We start from the raw sequence: 21,687 nt of genomic DNA on the forward strand, positions 1-21,687 counted from the left end.
TACACACACATATACATTTATACACACACACACACACATTAGTACTTTTTGTTGTCACTGAGCTAACATCTGTGCCACTCTTTCTCTATTTTCTATGTGGGACGCCACCACAGTATGGCTTGATGAGCGGCGTGTAGGTTTGTACCCAGGATCTAAACCCACGAACCCAGGGCTGCTGAAGCAGAACACCCAAACCTCACCACTCACTACACCACCAGGCTGGGCACCCCCCTACAAATGAATACAATTTTACAAAAATGGGATCACATTATATTATCTGTCTCATTAATGTATCTTGGATATATTTGATGTCAATAAATATAACTATATTATTATTTTTATGGCCTGTGTGTTATTTCCTGGTAGGGAGGAACTGATTATCTGCAAAGTTGTGATCAATGACTTCGTATGTATCTTTTTTTTTCTTTCTTCAGTCCTGCATTTATTGCCTAAGGGCAAATTTCTACAGATGTTATCCTTGGATCAAAGGTAAATTTCAGTTTGATAAAAATTGCCAACTGTCATGCAGGACCTTCACCTGAGATTCCTGGACTCAGGGATGGACTTAGCAGGGTGTGTGTGTGTGTGTGTATGTGTGCCCTGTCTACAAACCCCCTCACAGCACTTGCACACTTTGCTGGGGAGAAGCCAGTACCTCTTATCAGTTTCTCAAAGAGGCCGTGACACAGGAGAGCAGTAATTACTGAGTTTTACTGAGTTCCAGGTACTGAGCTGAGCACATACAATTAATCCTCACAGCAAGCTTATTACCCCCATTTTACAGATGAGAAAACAAAGCCACAGTCTCCCTACTCTTTTTCCCATCCTGCAAACCACACATTTGTCAGTGCTTGGCTTCTTTTGCCTGCCAGTTAACTAGTAAAGCCCTTGGCCTCCACACAGGCTCAAATGCCTCTGCATCTCTATTTCCATTGTCACGGTCTAAAGCCTCTGCTCCCATCACACCGACCCGCTCCCTCTCCCTGGGCTGACTTTGTCCTTTTGCACTCTGCCTCCTCCATCTTCTCCAAATGCCCTTCACCCCAATTGAAATCTTTGCTGTTCCATTTTGAAGTGATTGTACTCTGAACTAGTTTTCAGTAGCACTGCCATCTGGGCTAACATGAATTTTGGAATAAATCCTTAATCTTATCCTGAAAGATCTCTGTTGTTTCACAGAGTTACTTAAATATTGCCACGTCATTCAACTTTGAGATTTTCACATATTGAGGTGTATGGGGTTCAGGTTCAAAACTGGTTTGACTGGAACCAAAAAGCCTGACTGATGGCCTATCAAACACACACAGTGCACGTCTGCTTAACCATTAAGGTAAAGAATGCACTCTTTTAGGATAAGAATGCAGACTTCCCCTCCTACACCCTACTGGTAATGCCCTGTTGGTAACGCCTGGATTAGTCCCTTTCCCTACATCAGGGTCACGCTGACCTGCCTTTTTGCAACTGAACACCTCTTTGAAACTTTGATGAAAATATATCCTGGGCGTTTTTACCCTATGTTCTTTCTTCTAAAAAGAAGTAAAGCTGTACTGAAACCCATGCTTCTCTGGAAGGTTTTCCAAGGCCTTCCAGGTTATAATCCGCACTCCGGCTCAAGTAAACTCACCTTATTTCTCTCATCTACAGGATGGTTATTGGTCGTTTTGTGTTAACCACTTCCAGGGCGTTCGCTCTGTTGTCCTCGAACACCACGCGGGTGCCTGCAGGGCTGGCACCTTGTTTCCTACCAGTTGGTTTTTCTCGTGATACAGTTCACTACATTGACAGATGTTTTAATAAATATTTTTTTGGGAGGGAGGAAGAAAAAGTTATTTGTGGCTAGTCTACCACTTACTATTTAAAATTCAAGTCTCTGTGCTGTCTGCATTTCAAGATTAGCTCACACTTGCCGTAGGGACTTATTTAAATGTGAAATGTCACGTGACAGTACTGTCAATACTGCAAGGGACACAAACCTCCACCAAACTGCTGGTAGATGCGGTTACATGTGACAGTGCCAAACTGCGTATACCTGAATGAAATTCCAGGCTCTGCTGGGATTACCTTATGTGTTACCATGAGATGTCCACAGTAAAACCAAATATTCTGTCATTCCCACCTTTTGACCAGGCATTTACAGAACCAGAAGAGAAGAGAGAATTGACTCAGCTGAAAAACTCTTTTTTTTTTTTACTATATATTTTTAAATTTTTTTTTTTAAGAGGGGAAGATGAGCCCTGAGCCAACATCTGCCGCCAAGCCTCCTCTTTTTGCTGAGGAAGCCTGGCCCTGAGCTAACATCCGTGCCCATCTTCCTCTACTTTATATGTGGGATGCCTGCCACAGCATGGCTTGACAAGCAGTGCTATGTCCACACCCAGGATCTGAACCAGTGAACCCTGGGCCGCCAAAGCAGAACGTGCGAACTTAACTGCTGCGCCACCAGGCTGGCCCGTTTTGTTTTCTTTTGCTAACTGGTCATCTGCTAAAAACGATACGCTCTAAGTAACCCAATGAAGGCTTAAGAAACACAAGAACTGCATAAGCACACTATCCAGTGTGGGGGAGGAAGACAAATGCTCTACCCACTCTAGATCCTTCTGGTCCGGCTATGAATTAAATTCACGTGAGACAGGATGACAGCAGAAAATCAAACAAAGCTTTATAACCCGTATACATGGGAGACCCTCCGGAAAACTGAGTAACTTGCCAAAATGAGGGAGATTCTCATCTTAAATTCCATCTTCAGCTGAAGTCAAAGGAGGATGTTGGGGGTGGAGGGAGTCAGTTATGTGAGATGACCAGAAAAGCACTGTCAACAAGGGGAGGGTTATCATGCAGATTTAAGTGTTTGCCTTCCCCATTGTTAAGAGCTTCCAGAGATAAGGTCATCCCCCCTCTTCCTGGTACACAGAGGGAGATCCCCTTACACATGTAAATCTCTCCTACAACCGGGAAGTTCTACGTCGGCTCGGTTTTCAGAGCTTTTCCCATGTCAGTAGTTTTTAAAAGGAACCAGCCCCAGATAATCCTCATGCCAAAGAGACACATCTTGGGGTGGCCAGTTCCCACGCCCCAGCAGCAATCCTTGGCTCGGAGGCAGGAAGAACGAGAGGAGCAGTGAAGGCCGGGCACCGGCTGCTATAAAGGGGCGCCCCCTGTCTCCCACCCAAGCCTCCCCCGCGGAGGGTCGCGGGGAGGCCGAGCCGGCACCGGCGCATCGGACCGGGCGCGCACGCGGCGTCCTCGGCCCAGCCCGGCCCGGAGCGGAGGGCAGGCCCGCAGAGACGCGCGGGGGCTCCGTCCGGACCGCGGCGCCCGGCCAGCTCCAGAGGCGGCGGGCCAGCCCCCCAGCACGCGGCCACAGCGTGCGGACTCGACTCCGACCCAGCCAGACCCCGACAGGCCCCGGGCTCCGTCGCCTCCGCGCCGGGGGCCTCCGGCTGCACGCTGTGGGCGGTCAGCCGGGACTCGGGGACCGGCCGGGAGGAACCTTCGGGAAGGCGGGGCGGGGCGCGCGGCGTGCATGCGCGGCGTCGGGGCCGGGCGGAAGTGGACGTCGCCGCGCCGCCGCTGCGTGACGCACTTCCTGTTTGTTGTTGGAGAAAGGAGAGAAAGGAAAGCGCTAGGAGCAGCCGTCACCGTCATCAGCGCCGCCGCGCCGGAGCCGAGGGAGACCGGGCCCCTTCCCGCCGCGCCGTCCCGCCGCCGGCCCCGCGTCCTCGGTGAGCGCCGTCCGCGCGGGGCAGGGGCGGGCCGCCGACCTGACCCGGGCCTGAAACGCGTGTGCGGACTGGGCCGCGCCGGCCGGGGTCGCGGTGGGGGTCAGGCCGGGGGCGGAGGCCGGGGGGCGCGGGCCGGGGTCGGGGCCGGCGTGGAGGGCTGGTGTGGGGCCGGGGGCGGGCTGCGCCGGCTGGGGTCGCGGTGGGGGTCAGGCGGGGGGCAGAGGCCGGGGGTCGCGGGCCGGGGCTGGGGTCGAGCCGGTGTGGGGCTGGGGACGGGCCGCGTCGGGGGTCGGCGTGGCGGTCAGGCCGGGCTCGCGGCCGGAGACGGGTGTGGGGCCGACGCCGAGGCGCGGACGGCGCTCGGTCCCGCGTGCCGACCTGCCGCCGCTCCCCGCCCGGCCCCCGCGTCCCCGCGCCGGCGGTTGGCGGTGCCGCCCGTGCGCCGCGGGCTGGGGGCCGGCTCCTGCCGTGTGCGGCCGGGGCCCCGCTCGGCCCGTCCCGCTCGGCCGCGCGGGGCTCACAGCGGGAGAGGCTGGCTTTTTCTTGAAGGGCCCACGTAGCTGACCCCAAGGCCAGGAGCGGGGTAGGTGTACAGGAAAAGTGGGAGCCTGTGCGAGGCGGCGTCCCGAGCACGGAGGCCGGGCAGCGCGTGGGGACGCGGAGCCGCGGGGCCACAGCTCCCCGCGGAGTTCTCGGAAGTTTGTTGATTAACAAAATGCCTGACTTTCAACTCACTACTTAGAGAGCCGCTGCGCTTTGTTTCCTTTCAAAGTGTAACGCAGTTTACATAAGTCGAGTTTATAGCAACTTTTGCCCAAGTAAGGAAAGAATTGACGAAAGAGGGGTAAATTGCAAACCTTGTATTGAGGGGTGAACTTAGTTACTCACTAGCTCCTGTGAGCTGCGGAAAGGGAATGGCGGTGGAGACCACCAGTCCAGGGGCTGCCTGGGAAGGGTGGGTTGGGCAGCGCTGCTTGTTTCAACGTTGTTATTTCAGTTGTGGATTCGTAGTAAGATTTTATGACTAGAATCTTTTAAGGCAACTAAATGATTTAGTAGAAAAGTTAGACTAAATGACCAAAAAAGGGAAAGATAAACCCGTCCTGTTTGACTTTGTTTGCTGACTCTTCAGGTTTAATCACCCTCATAATTATACATATAAAAAATGGTTTAGGAATTATATCCTCCCCCCCCCCCCCCCGTGCACCCCACTGGGGGAAGTTTTAATCCAGACTTTCCTTGTTTCCAGTAAGAAACTTCAGCTCTCATGGGGTTACAACTTTTGTATTTGTATGATCTGTAACAAAAAGATGAGTGTGCACACTATCGAGGAGCTGTGGAATGTTTTGCATTATGCAGAATAGGAGTTTGGGGAGTAAGTTGGCTTGGTGTAGTAGTTAGTAGGTGTGGATGACTTGGTGGGAAGTGGGAGAACAAAAGGGGTTGAGAAGGTGGCTTTTGAAATTGGCCTAACTATGCTTAGTGTGGTGCTGTAGAGGATGAGAAAGTTGGGAATTTAAGGGCCTTTAAAGAATTTGAGATGAGTTCGGCATCCTTTTCAAAATATCAGTGTTTTAAATTTGTTTTCTTGAGTTGAAAGTGGTAGGTTTGAGAGTGTTTCTTGCTGCAGGACAGAGGCTTATCTGGAGGGCTGGGTGGGGAGTACTGTTTGAGTAATACTCTGAAGACTGAATTATGGATAAAGAATTCTGGTATGATATGGGCAATGAAGTGTCATACAGTAGCTTTCCTTTTTAAGCAAACCCATTATTTTTGGGGGTAGAACCAGGAGTAGAATTATTAACTCTGTTTTGGACAGTTTCAAACAAATACAACCGTGTGCTCTTCACCATCATTGACAGTTTTCAATTTAGCAAACTCGAAAACCAGGTTGGGGTGGGATGGTTTATGTGTTATTTTTTACAGTTTTAAAGGGGACACTTTAAAACTTGGTAGATTATTTTTAATTCAGCTTTTCAGAATTGCAGTGCAATCCTGACCGTGTCACTTAGACCGGTGTTACCTGTTACGTTCCACTGGAGTGCAGTCGGCATGTCTGCGCCAAAGGTCAGCTGCGATGTAGGTTAATGCTTGAGGGTGGTTACACATCTTCTGATGTCTGTTGGTAAGGAGTAAGTGGATATGACCAGCCTTTGTTCTGTAAGCTGATGTCTTAACAAGATTTTTAGAAGTTTTTTTCCTTTCTGCGTTTTTATTTCAACTTGGAAATGATTCTAGGGTTTAGCATGGTATTGTGTGTCAGAAATCTGGTTTGGTTTAAATTTGTCCAGGACACCGCCTAGCGGTGAAAGGAGGGTAACTGCAGGCTCACTGGTACATTGGGATGGGATGGGGCGAGACTTCAGAAAGGCGGCGTTTCTCTTGCATGAATAGAGTTTGAGAGAACTTCCAACTCGAGAAAGGGAGATACGGGAGAAGAAAAGCGAAGCTGATGACGATCAGAATAGTGATGGAAATGGTAATATAGGAATGGAAAGACAATTTAAAGCCTAATTGGAGAAAATGACTTACTGGATAAGTCAGCTAGGAAAACTTTGATGGTTTATTGTATATTTATTATAAGGTGTTTTTTCTTTTTTTTTTTAAAGGTTTTGTTGTTTTCCTTTTTCTCCCAAACCCCCCCCCCCCCCGTACATAGTTGTATATTCTTAGTTGTGGGTCCTTTTAGTTGTGGCATATGGGACGCCACCTCAGCATGGCTTGATGAGTGGGGGCGTGTCCACACCCAGGATCCGAACCAGCAAAACCCTGGACTGCCACAGCGGAGCGCGCGAACTTAACCCTTCAGCCAAGGGGCTGGCCCCCTATGGTGTTTTTTCAAACTCTGTGTTTTTAGAGGACTTAAAATCACAATTGACCCACAGCTTTTTTTTTTTAAAGCAATTTGATTTCTTTTTTGTTTTTTTAAAGATTGGCACCCGAGCTAACATCTGTTGCCATTTTCTTTTCTCTTTTTTAATAATTCTTCTCCCCAAAGCCCCCCAGTACATAGCTGTATATTTTACTTGTAGATCCTTCTGGCTCTGCTATGTGGGGTGCCACTTCAGTGTGGCCTGACGAGCAGTGCCATGTCCACACCCAGGATCCGAACCGGTGAAACCCTGGGCCACTGAAGTGGAGTGCACGGACTTAACCACTTGGCCACAGGGCTGGCCTCCCTTTCTGTTTTAATATCCTACCTAAGAAGAAGTAAAATTTAAAAACCTTATTGTTAAAGTGGGGAAAATTAATTTCTGAGAAAACATAGTTAAATTTCTAAGGATTGCAACATATGTCAAAGCAGAGAAGGTTCTGTCTTGTTTATATCCTTCATACCTTATTTCAAAAGCTGTATCTTATTTATGCATAGCTTGGTTTTACTCTTAGAATTGTTATCCTGTCTAAAGTTTGTAAGGACTTTTTGGCCATTCTAAAAACAGCAAGCGTTGCTTATGGCTGTGGGGCAGTAGAACTACTTGTGTATCTAAATACTCTAGGTATTAGGATTCTTAAGCTCGTTTGCAAGCATCTCTTGTCTCTGATTTCCTCAGGCAGCATGTGATTTAGTGCCCTTTAAAATTCTGCTCCTACCTTTAGCACCAGCGGCGTTCAGAGTCTGCTTTGCATTTCCGTGTGGGCACGGGGTGCTCCTGTGCCTCCCTCCAGGGTAGGCTTCAATCTGCTGTGTTCCTTTGTGCCTGTAGCACTGTCTCCGACCCAGAGTGCTCAGAAAATAATGAATAGGATCCTTCCTGCTTTGTTCTGATACTCTTCTGCACTTAATAATGAGATTCAGAGTTTAGGAAAGTTAGAAAGAGATATATAAATATATAAAATGTTAAATTTTAGTTCACAGGTATCTGAGACTGGGTACTTGGCCATGTGTTCTACGGTGTTTTTTTTTCTTTAAAGATTTTATTTTTTCCTTTTTCTCCCCAAAGCCCCCCGGTACATAGTTGTATATTTTTTAGTTGTGGGTCCTTCTAGTTGTGGCTTGTGGGATGCCGCCTCAGCATGGCTTGATGAGCGGTGCCATGTCTGTGCCCAGGATCTGAACCGGCGAACCAGGGAAATCCTGGGCCCCAGAAGGGGAGCGCGTGAACTTAACCACTCGGCTGTGGGGCTGGCCCTCTGTTCTGTTGTGTATCGATGAAAGGAAGTCAGTCATGTCCCTATCTAATAGGTGATAATTGCCAGTTGAAAGGATGGTCTCGCATCTTGAGTTAGAGGAAATAACTTCTCTTGTTTGTTTCAGGAATACTTCAAGGCATATCAGGTAAGAACAAAATATATAAGTAGGTGATGTGTGATAAGGAACGATAGTCCACTTTTATGTTTTTGAATTTGTTCTGGGCGTTCATCAGATAATGAAATGACATGTAGGAAGCTTTCCCAGATTTATCATTTATTTCTTTTTAAACTTCTTGCCTGCTTCCATTCCATTAAGCAAATAGTATTGAACTAGTTTCTTGCCACAATAGGAATGAAACATTTTTTAAAAAGTGTTTTTTTAAATTACCCTTTTTCTAGGTTAATAGAATTAGTGAGAATTTTGATCTGCTGGTTTTTTTTTTAAGGTTGGCACCTGAGCTAACATCTGTTGCCCATCTTTTCTTCTTCTTCTCCCCAAAGCCCCCGGTACATAGTTGTTTGTTCTAGTCATAGGTCCTTCTACCTGTGGCGTGTGGGATGCTGCCCCAGCGTGGCCTGATGAGCGGTGCCATGTCTGCTCCCACGATTGGAACTGGCGAAACCCTGGGCCGCCAATGTGAACTTAACCACTCGGCCACGCAGCCGGCCTCTGATTTTTTTTTTTTAAGCTAAAGGTAGAGAATGTCTTCAGTGGACATATTATCGAATTGTTACTGATAAACAAACAGCAAACAATAGGATATTAGAGTATATGAGGAAGCCCATTTGGTGTAAACCTAATTTGGCGTGGCCTTGTTTTTTCTGAAAGGGCTTAACATGGCCCTGGAGCATGCATTTCTGTCTGCTTTAAGCATTTGCTATGTCCCAAAGACAGGACCAGATGGCCTTAAGATAAAGGTGCACCTTCCCCCACATTGGCATTTCCTTAAGGATAAGCATCTCTCCCTAGGCTAGGAACTGATTGCTGCGCCCACCCTGTGACCACCCGGCTCGCCTGTGATCACCCAGCTCCAGACAGCAGACCTGCCCCCTGCTGTGTCCACCAATCGCCCTGTGCAACAGGGCGATCTTGTGACTATTGTCAAAGGGACGTTTGAATCATATGCGATACATGCTCTCTGACGGTATATAACCACTCAGTGCATCCCACTTCTTTGGAGTGCTCCCTTCCTTTGTGGAAGGACTCTCCCAGGCTATGTGGTCCTCATGTCTGGCTCAAAATAAGCTCACCCCAATTTTGATTTATAGATTGGTTATGGATTATTTACGTCAACATACTTAAAACAATGTATAATGAGTAGTAATCTATGGGTGGATAATAAGGCTTTCTGGAAGAAGGAAGGGTTCCCCCTCCTTCGGCTCCATTTTCAGTGTTGATTTTCATGAATTGGAAAGGAACAAAGGAGCATTTTTTTCCTATCTAAGCAGAGCGCATTTTCTTAGATGGTAGATGGAGAGATGTTTGAGAAAGGTCTCATGGGTGGAAAGATGGTCAGTTATGTCCAGTAATGCCTTATTTGTGAGTCCAGTAGGACTCAGAATGTAGAGATATCTAAGTCTACACTCCACGCTTGAACCTGTCTCAGGATAATCTGTACAGGCCTCGAAGGCTGGTAATATTTGGAACGATCATGTTGGGCACATATATTCTCTCAATTTTGTTAAGAACACAGGGCATGTGTAATGACTAAAAAGTTCTCTAGAAAATGATTAAAATCATGACTTTGTAACTAAAAGGGGCAAGGTGAACTGTGCATAAAACTTGACTTTTTAGAGCTTACTCATCACGGAGCACCTCAAGTAGCTGAAATTTTGTGTTATTTATAGTCAAAACTGATAGTGGATGCAGTTTCGTGGAGGAGAAGCAGTGGCTCTGAAGTCACATAGCACCCTGTAGATAAACAGGATCTTGAGAGAGACAATTCTGGTCCCACTTTTTCTATGAGCCAGCCCTCAGGCTGTCTGATCCTGACTTTATCCCATACGGATCATTTCTGAAGCTTTCTTTTTTTTGAGGAGGAGTAGTTAAATTTGTACTGCTTTAGTGGTGTTCCTGGATGTTTTGTTACATTTAATTTACATCTTTGTTTTGGGGAAGAGTTATCATTGTGGCTAGAGATTTCATCTACTGCATACTGGTTTGCATGCAGTTGATATGGGATGGTATGTATTTGATTCAGGGGCCTCTACTAGAGAGATTTAATCATCTGTGTATTTCTTTTTTAAGATTTTATTTTTCCTTCTTCTCCCCAAAGCTCTCTGGTACATAGTTGTATATTTTTAGTTGTGGGTCCTTCTAGTTGTGGCATGTGGGACGCCGCCTCAGCATGGCCTGATGAGTGGTGCCATGTCCGCACCCAGGATGCAAGCCGGTGAAACCCTGGGCCACTGAAGCAGAATATGTGAACTTAACCCCTCGGCCACGAGGCCACCCCCTGATCCATGTATTTAGAGAAACATGACATATAGATTGGTCAGAAAGTCAAAAGTGAATAAAGTGAGTTTTTGAAGGTTACCCAGATGTTTGGGAACCTGTAGAGTACCTTTCCAATGATATACAGGAATGGAAGTAAAGGCAGATTTGTTGGGAAATCTCTGCACCTTTTCTCTCTTGGTAGTAAAAGGAAAATCTCGGGCCGGCCCTGTGGCCTAGTCATTAAGTTTGGCATGCTCTGCTTAAGTGGCCTGGGTTCATGGGTTCAGATCCTGGGCATGGACCTACACCATTTATCAGCCATGCTGGGGCGGTGACCCACATACAAAATAGAAGATTGGCACAGGTGTTAGCTCAGGGCTAATCTTCCTCAGCAAAAAAAGAAAAAAAAAGAAAAAAAGAAATCTGAGAGACTTAGCAAGAATGATCTAGATTCATTTTACTTAGAATTCTATCTTGAAGAACTCTCTAGTAGTGAAACTTGTAAATGCGCATAATCACAGTATAATTCAGTTGTAGAGTAATTGTGCAGGAGATATGCTAGCTGATTTAGCTTTGGGAAGCAGAACTTCTGTTTGGGGATGTTGATGTAATGGTACACTGGTTAAAAGTGCAAGCAGTGGTAGAGAGGTGGGTATTTGAACTAGCAGCCTTCACCCTGAAGGAGCATCTTGGGTACTGTGTATGTACATACACCAACCAGCCCATTTTTCGTATTTGTAAGATCTATTTGGAGAAAGTAGGAGTCTTGGATGGGCAGGGTTGGACCCCTAGGAGTTAGAAATGGCAGATTGTTGCTAATCTACAGACTGGGAAAAGAGAACGCATTACACGGTGGTGGCTAGTTGTATGGTGAGGACAGAAACTTCTCTATACTTCAGTAGCTTATCTTCTCGGGTGATCCACAGCTTTAGACCACAGGACTTGCTTCTGCATTGGAAGGACTGCGTAGCTTTAATGAAGTGAGAATTCATCTTTCCAGAGAGGAACTCCTCCATGTTCATTTGGGTACACTGTAGTGGGTGCAGGCTTCTCTTTCAGGGGAAGACTTTCTCTTGTTAGTGGCATGGAGTTCATTCCGATTCCCAGTGCCCCCCGTGCACAGCAGAGTGGAACCCTGCCCAGTCTCTGCGCCATCCTCTCACCTTCGAGTGCTGTATCAGACAATGCTCTGCTCCTAATCATAGGGTTTTCGTGCCAGTTTTTTCAGAAGTGGGTGGCCAGGTCTTTCTTCCTAGTCTGGAAGCTCTGCTGAAACGTGTCCACCATGAGTGACCCTGCTGGTACTTGAAATACTGGTGGCAGAGCTTTCAGCATTACAGCAACACGCAGCTGCCACAGTAGGACAATCGACAGACGGGTGGTGTGGTTCCCTGACCAGGAAGGGAACCCTGGGCTGCTGTGGTTAGTGTGCTGAATCTTAACTGCTAGACCACAGGAGAAGACTAGATTGAATACACAGTATCTGGCATATAGAGGGTATATAGTAACATTTTAATATTTTGCTAATTTGGCTTGGCTAGTCAAAATTTATCCTAAGTGGACCATCAGCTTTGGGTTCACATCGTAGATGAATATTTGTATGAGTCACCTGAGGTGCTTGTTTAAAATGTACGTTCACGGGCTAACATACTGTTGGGTGAAATGGCATCTTTTGGAATGGACCTAGGAATCCTCATTTAGACATGCTCCCCTTTTTTCGTACATACAAAGTCATTCTCTCGGTAGACAGCCATCTTTGGGGTTTTCTATTTGTGCATGCTGTTCCTTTCTGTGGAGCACCTGTGCCAGTAGCACTTCTCTCGGTTCCTGGTGTCTGCTCTGTGCTTTCCCTGACTCATTTCACAGTCTGAGTTGCACTTAGTCATGTTGGTAGAAGCTTTTTTCCAGCCCAAGCAGTGTATGACACCCGGTGGGCATCCCCACATTGAAAAGAGGGAATAATAGAAGACATAGTTAAGGCTTGGCTTTCAGTGATTCCAATAAAGGCCTTTGTAAGATTTGGTCAAAAAAATTAGGAAACGCCAACAGTTCAGTAGAAAAATGGGCAAAGGGCATAGATGAGCAGTTCACAGGAAGCACTTAACAGATAGCCTTTGAACCTGAAAAGATGCTTAACTTCATGAGCACAAGACAGATCAGGCTTCACTTACGGGTTGGAAATATCAGACAGGGTAGTAATTGTTTCTTAGGGCTGGAAAACGTAAGGCTAATAATACTAGTCAGAATGCATGTTGGTCCAGCCTATGTGGAAGGCAGTTAGGCAATGTCTTTTTTTTTCAGAGAGACATACATTTTTTGATGCAGAAAGTTCTACAGCTTACCCCAGAGAGTTACTTGCAGCAGTGATGAAGAGGGCAGCTCACGCTGGAGCGCCTGAGTCTGATCTTGCTCCCCACTGTGGTGTGTAACCCTAGACCATGTGCAGGCTCTGGGCCTCAGGCTTCCCCAGGGAGAAATAAGGGCAGCAGCAGTGTCCACCTAGTGCTCAGACTAGTGCTGGGTATGGTCAGGGCTCAAACGTCAGCTGTGTTAGGATATTCGTACGTTCACCACACGTGCCCTCCACCACACAGAACACTTCATTTTAAAAGGGGAAAATATGGCCTGTAAATAGTAATTTTTTTCTGAAATTGTACTTAAAATTCCCAAGCTGTTTAAGGGCTTCTGCAGTGTATCTATTTTTCATGTGACTTAGTATCTATTTTTCATGTGACAATTCCGTTGCTCGTTTCTGCTTTTACATTTTTTTGTCTTTGTAGGTATATATATATATTTGATAATCTATCCTGAATTGTTTTATTCATTCATTGATTTATTTTATTGCTGAGGAAGATTGTCCCTGAGCTAACATCTGTGCCGGTCTTCCTCTGTTTTGTTTGTGGGATGCTGCCACAGCATGGCTCGATGAATGGTGTGTAAGTCTGGGCCTGGGATCCGAACCTGCGAACTCTGGGCCACCAAAGTGGAGTGCATGAACTTAACCACTATGCCACTCCTCTAGCCCCCTTTTCTTATTTTTTATTTTTGTATTGAGATATAATTGACATAACACTGTGTAAGTTTGATGTGTACAACATATTGATTTTATACATTTTTATATTGTAGTGTGATTACTATGGTAGTGTTTCTAACACTTATGTCACATAATTCTATCATTGTATATTTTTTAATTTCAATTTTTTTTTTTTAAGGATTGGCGCCTGAGCTAACAACTATTGCCAATCTTCTTTTTCTTTTTTTTTTCCTTTCTGCTTTTTCTCCCCACATCCCCCGAGTACATAGTTGTATATTTTAGTTGTGGGTCCTTCTAGTTGTGGCATGTGGGACACTGCCTCAATGTGGCCTGATGAGTGGTGCCATGTCCACGCCCAGGATCCAAATCAGCAAAACCCTGGGCTGCCGTAGTGGAGCGCGCAAACTTAACCACTCGGCCATGGGGCCAGCCCCCCCAATTTCACATGTATGTTTTATTTGCCAAACTCAACTTTGCATGCTCTACCAAAAGAAAAAAAAGAGAGAGAGATACTAATTTAAATAGCTCCAGTTCTGTCATTACTTCAGCGGTTGATTTTATTTCTGTAGGCAATAGGTGTGTTCAAGTCACATGTAGTATCATTTGGCTGAATGCAGAACATGGAAAGAATGATTTTAAAGGTGAGATTCAGGGGCCGGCCCCACGGCCCAGTGGTTAAGTTCGTGTGCTCTGCTTTGGCGGCCCAGGGTTTCGCCGGTTTGTGTCCTGGGTGCGGACCTAGCACCACTCATCAAGCCATGCTGAGGCGGTGTCCCACGTGCCACAAATGGACTCACAACTAAAATATACAACTATGTACTGGGGGGCTTTGGGAAGAAGAAGGAAAAATAAAATCTTAAAATAAAAATACAACTCAGATAGTGACCAAAGAGCTGACCACCAGGCCAGTAGGTAGTTACAGCTTCCTTAGTCCTGACGGAGAATTATTTGCCAAAAAAGAGTTAGAAAGACTAAGGGGATAGAAAACAGTACCAGCCAATCAAAATATTCATTAATTTGCTAAAGCCATCAAAAGTGAAACCTTTGAGGGGCCAGCCCTGGGGTCGAGTGGTGAAGTTCACGGGCTCTGCTGTGGTGGCCCAGGGTTTCGCCGCTTTGGATCCTGGACGCGGACCTAGCGCCACTCATGAAGCCATGCTGAGGTGGCATCCCACATGCCACAACTAGAAGGACCTACAACTAAAATACACCACTGTGTACTGGGGGACTTTGGGGGGAAGTAGAAGGAAAAAAAAAGAGATTGGCAGCAGATGTTAGCTCAGGGGCCAATCTTTAAAAAAAAAGTGAAACCTTTGAAAAATTTAATTAGTGATTATAAACTCTTTTGCACCAATATTTACATTATTGAGTACAATATACATTTAAACATGCATCTTGATGAATATATGGGCCTTTGGCTTATTCACCGATTGGAATATGAGGAAACATTAGTATCTTTCTGACATTCTGTAGTTAAAAGCTTTCTTCTGTGTACCCACTAATTCAATAAGCTTCATTATTTACCGCGGACTGTATTATTGAGCTCTAAAAATAAAATGACATGTGTCCTGCCCTCAAGGAGCTTACGATGTAAAAAGTGTTAAAAAACCCAGTGTAATGTGTGATGGGTGTGATAACTTGATCAATGTTTTAATGGAGGCGTGTGTAAGATGCAGTCCCATTGTAAAGAAAGGTATACAGAGGTGTGTCCTCAGAAGAGAGGAGGTAACCTGGAGTTGGGATGAGGATGAAGAATGCACCTGCGAGGTGCAAGGGTAGGCCAGAGTGCAGACAAGAGGCATTGTCTGTAGTCGGCAGGTGATGGAGTCTGCTTTGCACATAGGATAGCATCAGGGAGGATATGAAGTCAGACAGGGTCATGGCCTTGGATGCTGTGGAATGGAGTCTTGAGTTTTCCCTGTCAAGTGGCACATATAATGATTTTTGGTAGTACACTAAAGAAATTTATTTCATTTTAATAGTTACATATTGTTGCAGTAAAAATAACTAGCATTTCTAACTTGTGATTTTTATGGATTTTACAATGTGCCCATTAACAAATTAACTTATAAAAGTGTAAAACAAGAGAAAGAGTAAAGGTGATATGCATGTAAGTAAATCAGACCAGAGGTTGGTTAAAGCCATCTTAAATGGTAAGAATCATTGAAGGGTTTTGGCTAGAGCACAGGTCTGCCTCATGGGTATTGTGGAACTTGTTTTTGCAGTGGTGTAGCTGACAGATGGTGAGAGTCTAAACCAGGGCAGAGTGGGTAACTGGTGATTGATAGGTGATTGGTTATGGAGGTTGAGGGAAAAAGGGTAAATTTTAGAAACTGGTTTTAATTGAACATTTTATATGATTCCATTTTCCTCTCCTTAGCTAGCGTATGTTATACTTTTTTTTTTTTTTACCTTTTTAATGGTTGCCCTAGAGTTTGCAGTGTCTGCATACAGCTAATCCAAGTGCACATTCACATAACACTGTACAGTTTCATCGGTAGTGCAAGTACCTTTTAATAACAGATATTCGTAATTCTCCCCTCCCTGCCCTTGTATCATTGTCATTCATTTCACTCACATAAGCATATGTAGTCACATAAGCTCATATAATCAAATGTGTTGTTATTATTTGAATGAATTATCAGATCAGTTAGGAATAAGAAAAATAAGTTTTTCTTTTACGGACACTTGTTCTTTCTCTGTTCTTTGTAGATCTGAGTTTCTCACCTATATCATTTTCCTTTTCTCTGAAGAACTGTTAACATTTCTTGCAGGGCAGATCTGCTGGCAACAAATTTCCTCAGCTTTGTTTACCAGAGAAAGTCTCTATTCTTAACTTTTTTTTTTGGCTGAAGAAGATTCTCCCTGAGCTAACATCTGTTGCCAATCCTCTTTTGCTTGAGGAAGATTCATCCTGAGCTAGCATCTGTGCCAATCTTCCTGTTTTGTATGTGGGTTGCAGCCACAGCATGTCTGCCGCCGAGTGGTGTAGGTCTGTGCCCAGGAACCAAACCTGGGCTGCCAAAGCAGAGTGCACTAAGCTTAAGCAGTAGGCCATGGGGCCGGCCCCAATTTGTTCTTCACTGTTGAAGGATAATTTTGCAGGGTACAGAATTCTAGGTTGGTGGGGTTCCCCCCACACCAACACTACAACGTTTTACTCCACTCTAACTTGCATGGATGGAATTCTTATCTTTACTTTCCTATAGGTAAGGTGTTTTTTCCTCTGGCTTCTTTTAAGATTTTTTTCTTTGATTTTCTAAAGTTTGAATATGATATGCCTAGGTGTAGTTTGTTTGGTCATTATCCTGCTTGGTGTGCTCTGATCTTCCTGAATGTGTGGTTTGGTGTCTGACATTAATTTGAGGGAAATTCTCAATCATTACTGCTTCAAATTGCTTTAAGGTTCATTTATGCTTTGGAGTGTTGCTTCTTTTCTTCTGGTATTTCCATTACGTGTGTATTACATCTTTTGTAGTTGGCCAGCAGCTCTTGGATATTCTGTTTTCAGTTTCAAAGTTTCTGTTGTTCGATTCCTCAGCCCTGTCCAGTCTACTAATAAGCTCACCAGTGACATTTCCCATGTCTGTTAGTGTTTTTGATCTCTAGCATTTCTTTTTGATGCTTTCTTAGAATTTCCATCTCTTACGTTATCCGTCTGTTCTTGCATGTGGCCTGCTTTTTCCGTTAAAGCTCTTAGCGTATTAATTGTAGTTTTAAAAAATTCTTTGTGTGGTAGTTCCACCCTTCCTGCCATATCTGACTGGTTCCAATGCTTGCTCAGTCTCTTCAAACTGCTTTTTGCGTTTTAGTATGCCTTGTAATTTTTTGTTAAAGATGGTGGATGTGATGTACTGGGTAAAAGGAACTGCTGTAAGGACCCCTCAGGAATGTGGAGGTGAGGGGAAGTGTGTGTTGGGGGGCTTTCTATAGTCTGTGAGTAGGTCTCAGTCTTCTACGGAGCTTGTGCGTCTGGACTGCCAACTTCACTAGTACTTCCCAGTTCCCCTCCTCTCTCCTGGGTGGGACAGGATGGCTGGGGGACTGGAGTTGGGTGTTCCCCTGCCCTCACGTGGGTTAGGCTCTGATAAAAGAGTTTCCCCTGAGGGCAGACCTTGTTAAGAACAAAATGTTCTAGTATTTCTAAATGGTTCCTTTTCTCCTCGGCAAGCACGTTTTTCTCAAATATTTAGTGTGGGGACCTGATAGAGCCCCTGGAGGTAAAACTCACAAAAATGTGTTGTTAACGCTCCGACTTGTCCACTCCAAGCTGCCAGCAATTTGTCAGTTGCAGTTCAAGTTTCCTATCCTGGTATTGGTTCTTTCGCCGAGGTTTCTTTTGCTCTGGCAAGTTGTGATTCTCTCTATCTGCTGAAGTGTCTCTCAGTTTCGGGGGGCAGACCTCACTTCTGTGACAGATCTAAGACGACTTGTCAAGTTTTCAGTTTGTTCACCTTCTCCTTATTAGGATGGAGGGGTGACGTCATAGCTCCTTACGTGCGGGACTAGAAACCAGACGTCTGTTTTTGTATTTTTAAGGAAAATCTTTTATGGATGTTTCAGGAGGAGGGAAAGTAAATGCTTCTGTTGAGTTTACCATTTTAAGTATGAAACTTGTAAGTTTATAAAAGTTAGACTTTAGGGATTGATTCTGGCACCCTTGACTTAACTATTGGATGAGCTCCGCCCAGGGGTGAGTCCTGCGGTCGCTGGGGTTCCAGTTGCAATCTCAACTTGCGTGTTTTGTAGTGTTGTAGTGTATGTGCCAGTTGTATATTTTTAGTTGTGAGTCCTTCTAGCTGTGGCATGTGGGACACTGCCTCAGCATGGCTTGATGAGCAGTGCCAGCTCTGCGCCCAGGATCCAAACCAGTGAAGCCCTGGGCCCCCGAAGCAGAGCGCTCGAACTTAACCGCTCGGCCATGGGGCCAGCCCCTATATTTCGTTTTAATAAGTTCAGATTTAAATGGCTGCATCTGACTAGCAGATACTATATTGGACAGTGCATTTTAGAAGGTGTTTTCCGAGTGCAGTTCCCTCCTGCCTGAAGTCCTTGTGGACACCTGTGTTTACGTGTCTGCTCTTTCGTGTATTGTTCCGTCATAGAAATCACTTCCTTTGATTCCTGCGTTAGTTTTCAGCGTGCTGAGGGGAACAGGCATTGGCTTCTGGGTGCAAGAGAGAAGCCACTTTTTCCTGGCAGTGCCTGCAGATAGTGGGAGGCTGTGAGGAGGGAGCCGTGTTGCTCCCTTGATCTGGGTACCCTTGAGAAGGGAAGGCAAATCGAGTCAGCTTCTGAGTCCCTCTGAGTGCCCATGTGCTGGTATTATCTATCCCCTGTAACGTCCATTGAACATGTTCGATCAGGAGAGGAATGTAGGTCAAGAGGCTGTCTCTTGGGCTCTCTTTCTGTATGTGGGTGTCTGTAGTGCTAAGTCCTAGGTGAGAACTGAAGAGCTAGTTCTCACTCATCCTCACAGGCTTACACCTGCAGTTTTAGCTGGGAAGCAAGGAGGGTCGGCTATTCTTAGGTAGGTGAAGGCCATTTAAAATGCATTGTTTGCGGGGCTGGCCCCGTGGCCGAGTGGTTAAGTTCGCGCGCTCTGCGGCAGGCGGCCCAGTGTTTCGTTGGTTCGAATCCTGGGCATGGACGTGGCACTGCTCATCAAACCACGCTGAGGCAGCATCCCACATGCCACAACTAGAAGGACCCACAGCGAAGAATATACAACTATGTACCGGGGGGCTTTGGGGAGAAAGAGGAAAAAATAAAATCTTTAAAAAAAAATAAAATAAAATGCATTGTTTGCACAGATGGCATCTTTTTGAAAATAAGTGCCTATATTTGATGCTTTAGAAAGATTGTTAAAGATTCAACTTAGTTTGTGACTGGGGAAGTAGTCTTTGTGTATAAAATAATGCTGGTTTATACCTCCTTGTGCATCTTCTGGTTCAGCAGCAGTTTACTTAAAATTATTTTGGAATAGGGTCATATTTCTAAATTTTCTGGCTGCTTTTATCATCTGATACTATACAATCAGTTGGACATTTAGTGTATAAATTTATCAGTTTTTTAAAAAACATGGTGTTAATATTTAGAAATAGTTCTGCAGGGAAGTTACTGATATAAATGTATAGGTGGCCTTTTATTTTGTGTTAAGCTCTGGGGTTAATCATAAATAATTTGAATGCAGTTAATCTTTGTGGATTTTGTCAAGTTTTAAATTGTTTCTTTTATCTCTAATTACTCTGAAGCGATGAGAAATGAATGTGACAAACACTACATGGTGGTTGTGATATCAGTACTTAAGCCCACTTTCAGGTTTCTTCGATGTCCAAGGTCCTCAGTACCTTTGGATCTCTATTTCTAGACCTTAGGATATTTTCACTTTATTGTCTTTACAGAGCAATTTTTGAGTTTAAAATTTGTTAATTTTTTTTAAAGAGTGGCACCTGAGCTAACAACTGTTGCCAATCTTTTTTTTCTCCTGCTTTTTTCTTCCCAAATCCCCCCCTACATAGTTGTATACTCTAGTTGTGGGTCCTTCTAGTTGTGGCATGTGGGATGCCACCTCAGCATGGCTTGATGAGTGGTACCATGTCTGTGCCTAGGATCCAGACTGGTGAAACCCCGGGCTGCTGAAGCTGAGTGCACGAACTTAACCAGTTGGCCATGGGCCGGCCCCACAGTACATTTTTCAAAACTCAGAAATTAACATTGGTACAGTACTGTTAACTACAGCCTGTATTTGCATCCCAGCAGTTTTTCCGCTAATGTCCTTTAACTGCTCCACACACTAGTCCAGGAGTCCAGATAGCATTTAGTTGTCATTTATTGTCAGTCATCTCCATGCTGGTACAGTTCTGCAGTAATTCCTTGTTTTTCTTGACAAGACCTATCATTTTTTTGCTTGTTTCTTTACTTTCTTGCTTGACTGCATGTCCCAGGCACATCTTGCACTTCCCTGCCCTGAACCTATAGCCAGTACAGTAATTTTTCCTTCCGTCTAATCCCAGTGGAGCCAACAGTGTCTTTCGTAGCTGGTTTTGTCTGCTGCTGGACACGGTATTGTATCTGTTGTGATAGCATCTGCATATTTACAAGCTTACCTTGGCTGTGAGAAGTGAGGGCTTGAATAAATTAGGAGAATCCCACAGCATTTCAGGGTAAGAGATGCTGGTGCCGTTGAATGAAGATGGAGAAAAGTGAATGGGTTTGACATATTTTGCAGATAGACCAGGCAAAACTGGATTAATTTCTTGTGTGTATGCGGGTATGTAGTGATGTTGGTGACAGTGGAAGTTTCCAGTCAAGCAGCTTGAGAGCTCAAGGTAGAATTCACTAGAGAAAGACCAGGTGTTGGGGAGAGGGGAGGATCAGGAGTTAAATTTGGTCATGTTCTATTTGGGATGTCTGTCAGACGTCCAAGTGGCTGTGTCAGGCAGCCATCTGTCTATTTGTGTCTGAAGTGCCGAAGAGAGACCTAGAATTAGAGCTTAAATTTGGGAATCATTGCTAAATAAATGGTATTTAAATAATGGGAGGAGATGAAAACAATGTAGGATGGGAAGAGGGCTTTGAGCCCCTAGCTTTCCCATTATTATTCACAGGTCTAGTTGAGGGGGGCAAGTTGGCATACAGAAAACAAATCAGAAGCTGATGTGACCAGAAAGCCCAAGTATGTTTAGGGTTTTGGAAAGTCAAATAGCGTGAGCCCTGAAAATGTCTATTGGATGTTAGCATGGGAGGCTTTTCCTTTTGACCTTAAACAAGAGTAAGTTTCATGGGGCTGGCCCCATGGCTGAGTGGTTTAAGTTCGCTCGCTCCGCTTTGGTGGCCCAGGGTTTCGCCGGTTTGGATCCTGGGCGCGGACATGGTACCGCTCATCAAGCCATGCTGAGGTGGCATCCCACATGCCACGACTAGAAGGACCCACAACTAGAATATACATCTATGTACTGGGGGGCTTCGGGTAGAAGAAGGAAAAATAAAATCTTAAAAAAAAAAAAGTAAGTTTCAAGTGGTGGATGAGAGCAGGACAGGACTGGAAGAGGGAGTAGAGAAGGTGGTAAGTATGAACAGTTTTTGCAAAAGAGATGGTAGAGGGTGAGGTTTTGGACTGTTCTTCAGATGATGGATCTCCTCTGAGCTTTCTTCATGGGGTAGTCTTCATTTAGAAAGAGACGAAAGCAGCCACCATTCCAGGAGCTGTTACTTGATGATGCTCATATATTCCCTCAGTCCCCGTCGTGGTGACTGTCCTTGTGGCATAGAAAGATCTTCCAGGGGGAAGTTTTAGGTGGTTAAGTGATCATAGCCTTCACCACCATGGCCTCCTGAGTTTCAACTCATCTCCCCTGTCT

The 21,687-nt window shown here is 45.2% G+C and overlaps 1 protein-coding gene across 6 annotated transcripts in view; it reads left to right on the forward strand.

The window, feature by feature from the left end:
• Positions 1–3,252: 3,252 nt before the first annotated feature.
• The window catches only part of DNAJB6 (DnaJ heat shock protein family (Hsp40) member B6), a 90,224-nt gene continuing 71,789 nt past the window's right edge, over positions 3,253–21,687 (forward strand). For 2 of the 6 annotated variants that reach the window (XM_070618082.1, XM_070618086.1), the window contains exon 1: positions 3,526–3,722. The gene's annotated coding sequence lies outside the window, so the exon portion shown is untranslated. Of the gene's footprint in view, positions 3,723–4,092; positions 4,306–21,687 lie in introns of those variants that run through there. The other 4 variants (XM_070618084.1, XM_070618085.1, XM_070618083.1 and 1 more) reach the window with 4 other exon arrangements.

Source organism: Equus przewalskii, chromosome 4, assembly GCF_037783145.1.
Source record: "Equus przewalskii isolate Varuska chromosome 4, EquPr2, whole genome shotgun sequence".
NCBI lineage: Eukaryota > Metazoa > Chordata > Mammalia > Perissodactyla > Equidae > Equus > Equus przewalskii.